Genomic DNA, 16572 nt, shown 5'->3' with positions numbered 1-16572 from the left:
AAATTTTAGTCTAATGCCATGGTAACCATAGCAATGTCTATTTCATTACTAACTTTATAAAGAACATAAAGAACTTTAGACATAAATATTTGGCAGCAATAATAAAATTGCCTAGCTCTAGTGGCTGTTGTTTTGTTGGCTCCTGGGAGAGCATAGTGAAATATAAAGAACAAGTGACTATGTCCTCAGTTAGAGTCCATAGTTAAACTATGGTTTAATAAGGGTGATTTCCATTTGCCTTAAAGTTAGATGTAGATTTTTGCCCCGCTTTGTCACTAGTCTATTGTTTGAATTTGAATAAGACAATCAATCAATCAATCAATCAGAGAAATGGTTTATTTAGGTATCTCTGAAGTGCCTTTCATCAATAAAAAATATAAAATGTTAGTATATTTTAAAAGTGAAAGAAAAAAAAATGTGTGCTTTGCCCATTGACCTCTCCATCAATTTTGTCCTTGATCTAAATACTGAAGCTTTTTAGAAAATTTCAGCAACTAACTCTAAATCACTAATTAAGCTCCTGGCTGCCTGTCTCAGGCAAAGGAATTTACAGCAGCCTACCAAAGTGGCAGACTAACCATTAGCCGGCTAATATTTACTGAGAATCCACCAGAGACAGAGTGCTACATGAAGTTGATTAGTATTAGAGCCTCATTGAGAACCAACTATGGGGCAAGTGGTTGGTTGTCCTCTTTGTAAGTGGAAATATTATTAAACAGTGAAGCCCACAGGTCATGGGTCAAAGAAGAAGAGATAGGCAGAGACATTTAAAGAGGCAGAGTCACCCTCCATCTAAACTTGGCTAGTAACCAGATGGATGGCATCTGATAAAGAAAAGTGTCTGTACCCTGGCTGGTGTGGCTCAGTGGATTGAGGATGGTCCCAGGCACCAAGAGGTCACAGGTTCAATATCTAGTAAGGGCACATGCCTGGTTTTCAGGTTTGTTCCATCCCCAGTAGGGGGTGTGCATGAGGTAGCCAATCAACATCCCCTCTCCCTTCCTCTCTCTCTAAAATCAATACAAACATATTTTAAAAAAGAAAAAGGTGTCTGCAAGGAACAGCATTAGTGAGCCTTAGAAATTCAGAGATATGACCTTGAGAACCTGTCTGCAGGACAATTCAGATGTACAAGCACCCCTTTTATTCTCAAGAATAAAAGAAATAACTATCAGGTTAAATTGTAGCCAACATTTAGTTCTAACTAATTCCACTTTTACCATATCCATGTCCACTAAACTACCTTCCTATTCAAATGTAACTTCCCATGCATCTGTCACTATCAAGTGAAAAATTTGTTCCCACTCCAGAATTAAAGTAATGTATTTTTCTGACTGAGATTGACAGCTCTAGATGCGCTAATAAATCCCATTTTTGAGCTTCTCTACGTGTTCTAGAGAAGAGGGGCCACTTATAATAAATTTGTTGGGCTAATGACGGACTTTCCCAAGAAACACAAACTATCACAACCATCTTCTTTTCCCTCAAATTGCAATACACTTATCCTTGCTCTCTGTCCTTCTCATTCTTATCCTCCTTTTTCTCCTCCAACAAAGATAATGAACTGACATGGGTCTGGGTTTTAAGAATGGTTGGAATTAGGCAGCTGTTAGAAAATGACATTTCAAAGAAAGGTATGATTAATTTGGGTTGGGGGATTAAGTAGACCAGTCCAGTCAATTTAAAAAGGAATGGTAATGTCAGGTGAGATGAGACTAGAAACTTAAGCTGGATTCAGATCAGGAAGATTATGAAAGGGCAGTAAGACACCTGGTCCTAAGCAGTTGAGTATGGGAGATTTTAGGGCTTCTTGAAAGGTAGTGACCTAGGTAAATTGGAATATTAGGAAGATTGTGCATGCTGTATATAATCATGCATGAGGGAGTCACACTATAAACTATATTTAACACAAAAGTATATAGATTGGTACTTTGAACTTCAAAGAGATCACACATTTCTCCTTGGTACATGTTGGAAAGACACTTGCAGGAAAGTGACTAAGAGGCCTTTACTCACAAAGAGACAACTGGGGTGGGGGAGGGGAAGGATGTGGGCCTGTCCATGAGTAATGAAAGGAGGAAGGGAAAGAAAGAATGAAGATCTCTCTAATTTACTCAGTACCTTTCCTCAGGGGTAAAGTTTGTCTTCCAAAATGACCAGCAAGTCAACACTGGCAGCAACTCATCCACCAGAGTAATAACCAGGAAGCTACTGGAACCACAGAAGACTGTGAAACACATGAGTCTGGGTTTCACTGTTATTCCCAAGAAATGTCTGCAGTCTTCCTCCAACCCCTCCCTCTATGAGGAATGGAAACTAGAGTGACACATGGCAAGAAGAGACAACTGGACACACCAGCTGAATCATAACATGTGGCGGTGACTTTCTGCTATCACAGAACCTGAGATGCTAATAACCATTCCAGCTTCCAAAAGTAGCTTTTCCTACAGAAGGGTTCAAGAGCCTCCGTATTTCAGGTCAGGGAGAACTGTGTCTGTGTGTGAAAGAAAGGAAATTGTGTGTGTGTGTGTGTGTGTGTGTGTGTGTGTGTGTGTGTGTGTGTGTGTTTTCAAAGCAGAGCATGAACACGAAATCACATAGCCCTCTGGTGTGATGGCTTCAGTGATGCAGTTTGGCACCAAAGCCTTCATCTGAGCTGAGGTTCCCTCCCTCTCTCTTTTGCTTCAGCTCAGTGTTTTGCTTGAATCTGAGTCATAAGCTCCTTAAGCTGGCAGGAAGCGGATAGTCGGGCTGGCAGCTCCCTCTCCCCCAAACAGAGGGAGTGTCTTGGCTGACACCTAAGCAACCTTTTCCATCCCCAGACTCAGGAACAGAACCAATGAACATTAGCAGAACGGAAGGCTGGGCTACACTCACAGAGCAGGGGAAAGGAGAAACTGTCCTAGAGAAATCCATTAGCTCAAGCCATGTTTTTTTTTTTTTTTTTTAATGGTTTTATGGAATTACCTCAGCCACTCACTCAGGCCCTTCAAATGTTTTGCATTTATCCCCTGAAGCTAGCCTATAGACACTCTCCAATCTGCCCCTCCACCCCCACCCCAACCTCCCAGGCTTTCTTTCTCCATCAAGTTTCTGTTTGAGTCTTTCCCCTAGCAATCTCCATCTTTCCCTCTATTTCTCCTAAACCACAGCTACTCTAACAGCTAAGTTCACACTCGCAGGGTTGGCCCTTACTCATGGGCAAAACAGTAATCTTAAGAAATCAAGGAACTGCCTCTTTCCTGCCCAATTCCACTGGAATTCCCTATTTACCGTGTTAGGAAGAATACAAATGTGATCACAGAGGGAGGAAACTATGAGACAATATTGGTCACTGACATCAGTTGTCAAATTCATTCCAGTAAGGATCAAGGACATGAACAAAGAGGGAACCAGATTTGGGGAGGCAGAAAAACTGAGAAGAAAATTTAGAGTAGGAAGGTTGTCCGATGATTGCTACAATGTTGGTGACTCTGCATGCTGTAGTTCAGAAGAAGGGAGTGTGAGGGTCTGAACACCTGGATGGAAAGAATCTGCCAAAAGAGCTACAGGGTGTTGAAAAGTAATGGCAGAATGTTGGAAAAAAACCCTACCTCCTTCATAGTTTTCCCTTCAATCAACCTGGTTTCTTCAGTTTAGAACTAAGCCTTGGCAGGTTTGTCTGCATGCAGACCCCAACAAAAAAAGTCTGTCTTGCCCTATACAGTCCAACATTCTGCATGCCCTTCTCCCAATGCCTCTGTCTCCCTCACAACCTCCCTCCATCATTTGTCTCCCTGGCTCTCATCCACTACATCTTCAGCCCCCTCACACCCTACATCTGACATATGGCAAGACTCCCAGGCCCAGGGCCCTGGCCTGTTTTCTACCCGATGGTCCTCTGTTTCTTCCTGTCTGCACCTTTGCCTGATGCTTTCTGGTTGCAGACCAGAGCTCAGCTGTCAATCAAGCACTTGCCCTCCAGAAGGCAATCTTCGGCCATCCAATTTAAGGAAAGGGAAAACAAAACAGAACAAAAAAAAAGCCCTAAAATATTTGAAATAGGTTCTGTTTGGAAAATTAAAACTGGTAAATGCTGAGTGTATAAAATAACATCTCCCACTGTCCTAGAAAGAACTTTGCAAAGCAGCTAGATTTCCCATATTAGAAATATATGCCATTTTGTTATGAATTGAGCTCTTTCTTTTCACAGACACTAGCTCTTTGTTTATTTCAGATATGAGCAGCTACACAGCTGCTCCCAGCTCAATATTTGCAGCATATTAGTTATGAGAGATAACATTGAATTATTAATATAAATAATGTGTTAATACTGCCCCACCTGTATGTGTAAGAGGTCTTAGAAAATAGTCTCCATAGCTAGTTGAAAATGACGTTCAAGACCAAATTTTCACAGAGGAAAAGAGGGCACACTCGTAACCACCAGGCTCAAGTAAGTTCACTTCTCCCTTAACAATTGGTTCAAGCAAGATGTGCCCCTTGATCTGTTTCTATGTGTCCATTCTGAACATCTGAATGCCAGCCATCCTGGAGACAGGTCCATCTTAGAGCAACACAACCAAGTTGAAGACTTCGGTATTTGAGGGGTACAGACCTTACCTGACAGCTTTGGCTAAGGAATAGAAAAAAATGGAAGTAGTCAGTCATGCAGCCAAGAGCTTAATAAGAAAGTCTTATTAAGTGGAAGCGGAAGACACTGCAAGAAAACTTCATGAATTCACAGAATCGAGAAAAGACCAATCTCATGAAATGTGGCTTACTGAAAAAAAGAGGTCAATGAGAATCCCCTGACACTCAAGATTCTTATAATTCTGTGTCTGAGATGTGTCGCTTGAAGCATGATTAAATGTTTTCTAAATTCTTGTAGTGTGGAAACTCTAAGTTCCAATGAAACAGTGAGGACTAGAGGTTTTGTGACGTCCTATGATAGATTATCTTACATATCTCTCTAACGTCAAGCTCAGAAAACAGTCAAATGGATGCAGTACATACAAAAATAAGAACTGTCAAAAATAACCTAAACTTTTTTTATTTTTTTCATTTTTTTAACTCTTTAATGAGGACAGTGAGTCTCCAGTAATGCCTTAAGGAAAAAATCCATTTTGTTGTTTTATCCACATGGAAGTCACTCCCAAGGAACTTTCTTTAAAATATCAAGAACGTATTCCTCTTACACCTCCTCCAGACATTTACTCCCAATACCCCAATTCATCACTATATTATGACAACTGATTGACTTTTCTCGGCATTCTGGTCCTGTTCCCCTACAGTCAGGCCCTGATCATTACAAATGCCAGAAGGACTGGGCAGACCCTCCTCAGATGGCAGAAGTGAAGGCTCCAAAGTCCTCGTTAGCCTTCAGGGGCTGAGGGAGCCTGAACATGTCCAGAGGAATGGTTCTTATCCATCACAGTGATAGGTTATGCATGCTCTTACGTGGAAATGATCTAAAAAATATGTAGTGTGTGCCAAAGGCTTTCCAGATAGAAGTCATAAACTGTGAGGAGTGACTGTGAAGATCTGTACACTGAGGCAGACGATACAGCATTTGGTGAAAATCATCACACTCGAGCTAGATGCATCAATGTGCATGATTCCCACACATATATTTCGTTCTCCTCCAGTGCTCTGTCCTCTTAACACCTTGGTCTCCCCAGACTTTAGCTCTGTCTCTTCTATTCAGATTGTTCATCAAGCTCTGCCTGGGTTCTCTCTCCAGGAATTGTAGCCTACGACTCTCTCAAAGCAGTAAACTGGGGCAATCATCATCTCCACACCCTTGTTTTCTATCTCTCAGGCATCATTGGCCTGCTTTACCTGATGGCTATGCTTTAAAAACTAATTTTTCATATATTTGGTATGAATTTTTGGTTATTCTAGGCCAGTGGTCGGCAAACTCATTAGGCAACAGAGCCAAATATCAACAGTACAAGGATTGAAATTTCTTTTGAGAGCCAAATTTTTTAAACTTAAACTTCTTCTAACACCACTTCTTCAAAATAGACTCACCCAGGCCGTGGTATTTTGTGGAAGAGCCACACTCAAGGGGCCAAAGAGCCGCATGTGGCTTGTGAGCCGCAGTTTGCCGACCACGGTTCTTGGCAAGCAGGTAAATATAGTTCCTCTTACTCCGTTTTAGCTAGAAGTAGAAATCCCATCAGCCATGAGCATACAGAAACCCAGGCTGTATTTGGTGAATTAAATTGCTGAAGGTCCACAGCTTCAGACTCATACTGCCCCTTCTGCCGCCAAATCCAGACCTCAAAAAAGATCCACTATACCTCATCATGCTTTGTACTTTTACAACACTTTATGACCTCTCCCAGGATGTATTAGCTTCACCAAGGCTGCTGTAACCAATTACCATGAACATGGTACTTACGAGAAATTTATTCTCTCACAGTTTGGAGGCTAAAATTTCAAAACCAAGGCTCAATTTGTAATTATCTTGAGAGCAAAAACAGGGTCTTTATTTTATTCTAACCCACAGCACCTAGCTTTGCAATTTGCCTCTAAAATAAGATCTCTAGTGTTTACATAAAGTTTAATTCTATTGTAATGGTCAAGAGGCCTTTTTATGAAAGTAATTTCAGGAACCAATTTTTTATGTAGGGATTTCTAAAGATAGTTCCAGGTAGGAAATTCCAATATGCTTATAAGTGACACCTGGCTCAGTGACAATAGGTAATTTTTTTCCGCTTATGCAGAAGTTACTAGAATGCCAAACTGGAGAGATTTCACTATTTTATACGCTACAAAAAAAAAAAAAAAAAGACAAAATGGTCTCTAAAAACTACCCACCAATTCTAAGCTACCATCAATTACAAAATGCATCCCTGATTCCATAGATAATTAAGATGAAAGAGATACTTGTATAAATAAAATATGTACAGTATAAGCATGTGTTTTGTATGTGAGCAAATATAAATATACCCATGTGTAATAGATACTTCATGGGGTCTCTGTCCTCAAAGTTGCCATTTAACCTGTCCAAAAAATTCCCCCAGCTTTCTACACTATGGGATTTGCCCAGCCCCTAACCCCTCCGCCCTCACACATTCAGCCACACTACAACTCACTGACCCAGTCTGGGTTGGCCAATCATATTTGAAATTTAAAACAGAAGTACCAGAGGCTGGGAAACTTTGTAGCCAAGTCACATTAATGGCAATCATCTGACATATGGTGGAGGGATGTCTCGTAACTTTCCCCTAACCTACCCTTTCCAAAGACTAAGGGATTTAATCCTGCTTTCATTCCGCAAAATACCCCAGCATCCTTCCAGTAAATTCTTTTTTGTGGCTTAAGTCAGCCGGAGTTTATTTTTGTGGCCTGAAACCAAAAGAACCTTACTAATGCAATGCCCTAAGAACATTTTGGAAAGATACATAAGAAATTAACACTAATTACCTCTGAGAAATGAATGGGACTGTGGATCCTGAAGGTGTAGAGGGGAACTTCCATTACTTCCTTTTAAGACACTGTACCTTTGAACGTTGTGCTATTATGGTTTACTTTAGTTGGATTTGCTGTGTTCGTTTTTCATCATGAGCCTGTTACATGCATGCTTTTTTTAAGCTAGTTTTTTTTTTTTCTTATTGCCCTATTTGAAAGGGGATAATAGGATACTAGCTTTCTAATTTTTCACAGCTCACTTTTATCTCTATTCAAGCTCCCTCATTTCAGGGTTGTACATACCGAGCCTAGAATAGTTATGATGTGGCCAACCATTATCAGTGATCAGAACCATGAAGTCACTGTTTTAGATCAGCCCATTATTATTCTATCTTGTTAGAGGATAAATAATAATTTTATTTGGGGAGGCAGTAGAAAGTAATTGATCAAACATATTTCTGTTCATTTATTTTATGTTTTTTCTTTCTATTTAACGCTCCAAATTTACTCAATTTGAGATGCTTTCTGGTTAATAATCTATTTTTGAAAAGAATATCAAGGTTAGATGGGTTGGTTATTGATCATTTCACACTTTAATGTGAATTGTCTTAATCAAGTTAAATATATCCAGACACTTGGGGAAAAAATCACTCACTGAATGAGTTGGAAGTTCTGATGCAACTGCGATGAATTTAGAGTATTAGAAATTTCATGAAATGTTTCTAACCCTCTCCTCCACCTTTCCCCACTATGACTACTTAAAAAAATTAATATTGTCAGAAAAATCTCACTCCCTGGAGAGGAAATTAGCACGAGTCAAGACAAATGGACCAAATTAGCCATCTGTGGAAATAACCCATCCTGGGAGGTGACCTGTAAATGCCTTGTCGTTGGGAGCAAAGAGTTTCCAGTCCTGAGAGGGAGCCGGAAAGCCGGGCTGGCATGTAATAATTATAAAGCAGAAAACAGCAGTTGTATTTTACCTTGCTTAGGATGATGTCATGGTGCTTCAGCGACTGGTTTTAAAATAAGAATCAGAGAGTAGGAATGTGTCAGTGTTTGTCCAGAACTGTTTTGAAAATCAGCGCCCTCCCCAGAATCAGTCTGACTCTCCGTGAGGGATCACAGGCTGCAGACGTGGAGCAGGTGTTTCCTAGACTGAACTGCAGGGAAACGGGGTCACAAAGAAGGAGAGAAAGGAGGGAGGAGGGAAGTGTGCAGGGAGGGACACCTGGAGGGAGGGAAGAGCAGAGAGAAAGGGAAAGGATTGGAGGCAAAGAAAAGGAACCCAGGAGAGGGAAGCCCCCTTCTCCAAAAACAAGCATAATTTGATCACTGGATGTGTTAGAATGCTCACTGGGTGAGGGCACCTGGAGCCTCGTTGCTCTCCAGGCTGGTCTATGGAAACAGCATTTTAACTGATTTTCCTGATACAAATTTACATTGTTGCGGAGTGAGATCTAAAACACTGAAGCACTTGGCTCTCCCCTGCTTAAAGTGCAGGACTGTTTCTCTGCCTCCTTCAGTGTAAGCTGATTTATCCCCTAAGTCTGCCTCTCCTTGTCTCAGGAGCTTCACCTCCCAGCCACAGCCCTCCCCAGGACCCTGGCTTTTCTGTTGATACTTGCAGTCCCCATAAATATGCTTTGCTTTTTCACACCCTCAAGCCTTTTCATATTCTATTCCCTCTAGGTAGAATGGAACGTTTGCTTTTTAATCTGCAACCATCACCTCTCTTTATCTGGCTGGTGAGCTTTTCAACCAGAGAGACTCTGCTCAAACAGTATTTCTTCTGTGGAGCCACGAATGCCCTTCCCTAGGAGAATGATTCATTAAGATTCTATTGGCATTTATCAAACAAAGTCTAGTTATCTGAGTACATCTCTCTTCTCCATCTAAATTCTTAGCTCCTAGAGAACAGACACCTTCTCATGTTCACCTGCGTCTACCAGTCTCTAATACGAGCTCCTAACAGACCCTGAAAAGTACTCCAATTAATGAATGAAGCAATAAAAACTCTTGTCAGGAAAATTTATCCGAGACTTGGAAAATGATTTTTAATTACTTCTTGGCTATTTTAAAATTCTTTAAGGGGTGGCTATTAAACATGTAGGAAATGAATAACAATGTGAATGATTCCTGCTCATAGCAGCACAAATGAATTATATGAATCACAGTAAGTCAAATTCTCATTTCGACCTGTTTTAGTATCTTACTGGTTTCCTCATTTATTAATGAGCTAAATAACATCTTTGACATACATTCATTTTTATATTTGTATGAATCATGATTTCACTTTTTTGAAAATTTTACTTTAACACTATAACAGAACATCTTCATTTAATGTGTTTGTGCATACACTATCAAATAGCATAGGGTGTGTGTCTGTTAGAGGAATATAGAGAATGTTTTGTATTAAACAGCTTAACATAATAGTTGCAAAGCAATATGAAAGTGAAATGAATATATCTGTTAAAATAATAGCACTAAATGAAAACACCAACAGAATAATACAATAGAGCCCTTTAAAGCAGATGGTTGCCTCGTATATATACACATATAATATAGACACATATGCACGTACATGTGTTTAAATGTAACTGATATATTGTAGCCATATATTTTCCATACAGTAATTCTGAGTTTATAGGTTTCTGCATCACAAGTATGTATCACACTCTATTAAACATGTGGTCATAAGGGCACAATGTTAACTGTTGCTTAACTGTTTTAATCACTCTTACTCACCCTTGCCTGCTATTTGCTTTTCCATCATTCTCTCTCACGAAAGCATATGTATCATCCTTCGCCTCCTCCACTCCACAGACATGGTCCCACTCATTAAAAAGGAAATAGCATTTTGTCCATAAAGGCAGTTGAGCAGACCATGGTAAGCAAAAAAATCTAAAGGCCCATTAGTCATAGTCAACTGATGATCCATTGAAATGACTGACTAGGTAACTGGGTCAACTGGCTCCAGGGAAGGGTTTACTAAGCCAGTAAAGCATTTCAGGGGACCACTCAAGAAGCCTTTCCCAAGCCTACCCCAAACATGCACAATCGGAAGATGTGTGCATTTAGTAGGACTGTCATTCCATTCCCTAGAATGAGTGTGCCATGCCAGCACAGCCAAGGGTTCCTCAAGCCTGAGGGAGGGCAGCGAAGGATTAAAGAAAAGACAGACAAAGAGAATATGCTGGGTCTAGGTGGATCTCCTGTGCCTGGCTAAAGCCACAGAGAAAGATCCAGACGGCAAGCTGAGCCTTTATTTTATAGCCAGAAGTAAACAAGGTAGTGGTCACCATAGTTACAATGTTCTTGTGAGTTTCACTTGTTTTGGCAGCACTTGTTGCATCTCCCACAGCCCATTAGCTACCCAGATAAGATCTAGGGAGCCTCATAAGGTCAAGCTTAATTATGCTAAGAGGGCTGTGCCCTCTAAGCTGGGACTTGTTTGTGGCTTTGCCAACAGGTCAGTCCGAGGCTTAACCCCATAGCCTCTCCCTACAAATGGGAACAGCGCTCACTTTCCTAAACACAGTTATCCCTGGTTCAGCTTCCATCCACAACGGCTGTAGCACCAGGAGCCACGTGGCTCATGGCTCTGTAGTGTGAGTTTCTCCTGGAGATATGTGCACTTCAAAAGAAGGGTAGTACACCCTCTTCCTAAGACTGAAGTTCAGGTTCCTTCTAAGAGAAAGGCATTGCAATGTCACCAGGTTAAAAAAAAAAAAAAAAAAAGAGGCACCAGGTAACTTCTTAAGATACATATTACATATGATGAGAACTATATTCTATTTTTATCCTTCTCTTAGCTGGCATTCCTTGGGAGTGGGGAAAAAAATCAAAGGCATTCTTACACAAAATTCCACAATGAAGTATGTTTAAGGACCAGATTAAAACTAACAAAAGACAGGAAACAGAGTTAAGACCATACCCAGTCCTGAACTCGCCCTATTGTGCCTAGGTACCAAGGGGTCAGGAAAAAACTTTTAGGTTCCGAATTAGCTGCTTCTGTTTCCTTTCACTGCTGAGATATTAAACTTCAAAATATATTAAATGGACAAGAAATCCCCAAGCGCCCATAACCCATTGAGGGTGGTAATCTGTGCATATCTCTAGCTTTGAAAGGCATGCTTTCGCCTTATATATTTTTTTAAATTAGAAAAACATCTGTTCCCTTTGGTAAGTTCCCTTTCCTATGTATCTGCTTTCTGGCTGCCCCAAGCCTTTTTCCTTTCACTAAATAAATAATACATAAATAAATAAGGAAAAGAAAAAATGCCAGGAGTAAGAACAAGCAGGGATTTCTTATCGGACAATTACCAGAAACTTGTTTAGTTCTCGTATACCCAGGCTTAGTTTTCTGACCCAGGATGACCTCCAAAACCAGGTATGAATGATTCTGATTCCTCCTGGTCATTTTTTTACATATGTCCTTTAGTAATCATTTTGAAACGTCTCTTGCTTATCTCCTTTACAAAGATAGACTGCTCTTGGGAACTGTCCCACGTTTGCCTAGAGTTTCTTCGCCCCATTGCTGGGACAAAACTGCTCAAGTATGAATGCGAGTCAGTTATGTGAAACTGTGAACACAGTTTCTGTTTTGTACAAGGATAAATCATAGTTAGCTTCCATGATCAGTGATACTGCTGAGGAAATTAGCAGGACTTAATAATATTCCAAGCACCACAACAGCTTACTTGGGGAGACGCAATGTTCCAATAACTCGGGGGCCTGAACCTCTTCTCCTGGGATGCTCTGCATGCTCTGTGACTTGAGACTGACCTTCCACTAGTAGATTTGTCTCCCCAGGTGGGAGAAACTGTGGATGACTGAGGGTTCCTGCCAGCACACATCTCGCAGGTGAATTTGCAGATCAAGCCTAAGCCTGTCATGCAAGAGGGAGGGGGACGAACTCCCCTTTCCCACCACTATGTCTATCAATGTATCTCCCTTTTCAACCCCCAAAAGAAGGGAGCAAATCACCACTCTTCCTTGGGTCAAGAATCACAACCCCCTTCTTTCCATTTACCATCATTAGGAGCAATGTGGGGTAAAGGGGCCAACATTGGGACAATCACAAAGTTTAAGGAAAACATAAACTAGTGCCTTATCTCCCTCAGTGGGGTAAATGTTTAAAATTGCTTCCTGCTTGCTAGTTAACACCTCCCTCTCCCCACATGCAAACACACATCTTTCATTTTCACTTACATCTCATAAGAGGCAAGCTCAGGCATTGAGGAGACTGCTATGTTGTTAGTCTTTTAAAGAAACAGTTCAGTACTTTCAGAAAGTGATAAAGGCCATGGAACAGGAAATAGTTAAAGGCATAGAGAGTGATCATGTAGTTTACCATCCAAACTGGTTTAGTTTTGAGAGTGAAAAGGGGTGGGACAAAGGCTAACTGGATTGAGGCTTAAGTGGGACAATTTCAGGCAAACGTGGATGTCTCCCTATAGGAACAGTTATAAAGGTGTGTGGAGTCACGTTCAGACAGTTGTATTTAGAGAGGCAGTAGAGAGACTGGGAATCTTGAGCCGGATAGTGCCTGGCTGAACTGAGTTTAGAAAGAGCCTTACAGAATTCAGACACAGGATGGATTTGAGGAACCACAGGGAACATATATATTTATTCTTACATAAGACCAATGAGAAGTAATTAAAGTTCTAATTGGCTGATACCAATGGAGAAAATGCGAGATATAATTAATGTAAAATGCATAGACTTCTGCAACTTATCAGATGTGGGAAACCTAAAATTGGGTGAATCGGAGGCAATTTTTCTAGAAAACTGAGTGATGCCATTAGCAGAAAATTGGGTAAAACTAGGTCAAAAGGTTAAGGAATATGCACAAGTTTATCAACTAATAGACACATGGCCTTCAGGTCTACCCAGTAGTAAAAAGATGACTACATTTCGATATGATAAGGGATATGTACAGCCGACTCTCAGATCATAGGGACTCTATTTTTGCAAGACATGGTAAGACCCTAGACTATACATCGAATATGTCCCTTGACTTTTGCTCATTCAATCTCTACCTTTATTATCTTTGGCAAATACTTGTTCTTTGAATGCACGCAGTTACAGTTTTTGAATCTCTGAAATAGGTACACTGTTTCATTACTAAGTACCTTGGTATGTGCAGCTCTTCCTAACAGAATGCCCTTCCATCATGTCCAAGCAGAAATCTGTTGAAATGGCGATCAGGAAAACTTTTACTTCCCTGGCAAAATGGACAGCTGACCTACCCTTTTGTTCTTTCCCCTTCTTTCTTCAAACTGCCTTGAACACCATTATGATTTAGGAGATTGAGCCACCTTGTAACCATGTAGTTACCAAGAAGAGAATGAAAGCCAACACATTAAGCAGTAGGCATGGAAGATGGGACAAGTGGGCCACTATACCAGCCCTGTGCCTAATTTTACCTTCCTGTCATGTAAGACAAATAAACGCCTACTTTCTGAAACCCGCTGATCAAGGTTTTTCTTACTTCAAAGCAAAAGCAAACATAATTGACATACCCTCTGTCAGTTAGCTATTGCTGGTTAACAAACAATCCCATAAACCTACAGGTCAGCTGGACCATTCTGCTGATCTGTGCCAGGCTCTGGAGGCATTGGCCGGCCTGCTTTTCTAGGACAGTTCCAGCTAGGAAAACTGTTCTCAGCTTCTTGTCATATCTCATCCTCCGTCTGGCTAGCCGAGACTTTTGCACATGGGGGCAGCAGGGTTTGAGAAACAGTAGAGCTTGCAGGTTTCTAGCGTATTCTGTTGACCAAAACAAGTTACAAGGCCAGCCCAGACGGAAGGGGAGGAGTGGAGAACTGGAGCCATTCCTCACTAAATCATCTTACAATCGTAGAGTGGGAGAGTTCAAGGGCTGGGATTGTGACATTATTTGTAACTCCCATATAGGAAGGCTTCCCCAAATTTATTTTTAGCCAAATGTTTGCTCTGCTTAACTCACAGGTCTGTTGAAAGAACCCTTTGTTTCTGACTCCACAGTAGATTAAAGGGGAGGCCTTTGGAGAGTCAAAGAAACAAACACTTCACCACACACTGAATGGCTGCTGGTATAATTAGATCTCTGCATACACACTTGCAGGGCACGATTTTTCACTCATCTATAGGGACTCTGGAAGGAGGGAAGGAAGGAAACCAATTGACAGAAGAGCTTCAGTTTAATGGATGTTTGAAAGTTGAGTTAACACAGAGTAGCCCTTATCTTTGCCATCTAATAATGACCACTTATTACCAGTGGGCAGCATGTTGTACTTCAATCACATAGTTGAGAGAACACTCATCTGCCTGCAGGGATAACTTCCCACCTGATCCATATAGGACCTTCCAGAACCATCTTAAGAAAATTTTCCCACTTGGAAAACTTGTGAGATGTTCTTTAAAGTTTGGACTAGACCCCAGTGTGTCCACTGTTTCAAAAAATCAAAGAACCCTCTGCCCCTGATGCATTATATGTCAGAGACTGGCTAGATGCTCATTCACTAAAGAATTTCCTCTTCTTGGGCACACAGCCAAACTACATCCCTCTGATACCCTGTACCTAGATGGGGACATGCAACTAGTTCTTGCCAATGGAACGTGGAATGGAAAACACGCCTTTTGGTTCCATGCAGGGGTCAGCACACTATAGTCTACTGGCCAAAGGTGGATCACCACCTATCTTTTTAAATAAAGATGTTTTGGAACACTGCCACCTCCATTCATTTACATGTTGTCTACAGCTGCTTTCACAGTGTAACAGCAGAACTGAGTTGTTGTAACAGGTAGTATGTGTCCTGTTGAGCCTAGAGTGTGTACTGTTTGATCCTTTACAGAAAAATTCTGCAAACCCTTGATGTAAGGCATCTTAAGGCTGAATGCCTATTCTACTTTCTCTTCTCCTTGTCTGCTATATAGAAGATGTTAGGGCAATTTTGAAGCTATGATTGGACTTTGCTGAGGCCCATCATGAAAAAGAATGGGCCTCTGGATGACTGTGTGAAGTAGAGACCACTGTCCAAACAATCAGAGCACCCCACTCTTTTGGGACACAGACTGGACCATGATATGTGTAAAAATTAAAACTTTAGTGTGCTATGGCACTGAGATTTGGGTCTTATTTTTCACAGCAGCCAACCCTATTTACCTAAACTAATACCAGCATAAGTGGGGGGAAACAGAACCCTATGCAATTAAGATATTATAAATTTGGATAACTGCCGCACAGAAAAATAAAATCATTGGTCCAAGGCCTATATCAAAGCTTGGAAGAAACAGGAGTGGTACTATTTCCCCAATGAGATGAGTTGAATTGGCAGAGAATCACCAGTGACCAATTCTTAGTTATAACCTGAAGGTCTTTCGCACGTGCAGTGACTTGAGGAAAACTGGAGGTTCAAGCCCAAAAGATTATCTCCCTGATGTATTTTCACAAATGCCTGCCTGGTTCCTTTTTATTATTAGAGATAGGCCCAGTGTGCTCACTGGTTGAACACCAACCCATGAACCAGGAGGTCACTGGTTCGATTTCTAGACAGGGCACATACCCAGGTTGTGGGTACTAGAAGGGGCGGCCAATCGATGTTTCTCTCTCATTAATGTTTCTATCGTTCTGCTCCAGTCCTTCTAACCAGGGAATCTTTTAATCCCAGGCTTCTAGTCAAGCTATAGAACTTTACTTGGTGATTCTGCCAGGGCTTCAAATCATAAAGGTAAGCTGGAGACAGCATTCAATCCATCAGTCCAGCAGCCCGTCAGTTAGTCACAGTTACTGAGTGCCTACTATGCATCAAGCACTATTCTAGGCTTTAGGAATATGACAGGGAGTAAAATGGACAATACTCCCTGCCCTCATGGAGTTTATACTCTGGGAAATTGGGGAGTATGATAAGTAATATAAGTATCTTACCTTATAATAGACAAATATGCAAATTGACCGCACCTTCGCTACACCCAAGCCACGCCCACCAACCAAGCCACGCCCACCAACCATGCCCACCAGGAAACCGTTGCAGGGACATTGGGGTGTGGCGGAGCCCAAGGCTGGGAAAGCCTCGGGCAGAGGCTTTCCTGGCCTTGGGCACCAGCGGGGAGCCTGCACGGATCGCAGGAAACCACTGGGGGTCGGCTCCTTCGATCCTTAGCAGGGATGTTGGGTGTGGCCGAGCCCAA

Source organism: Cnephaeus nilssonii (assembly GCF_951640355.1).
Source record: "Cnephaeus nilssonii genome assembly, chromosome: 11".
Classification (NCBI taxonomy): Eukaryota; Metazoa; Chordata; class Mammalia; order Chiroptera; family Vespertilionidae; genus Cnephaeus; species Cnephaeus nilssonii.
Note: the sequence above shows the minus strand (reverse complement) of the source record.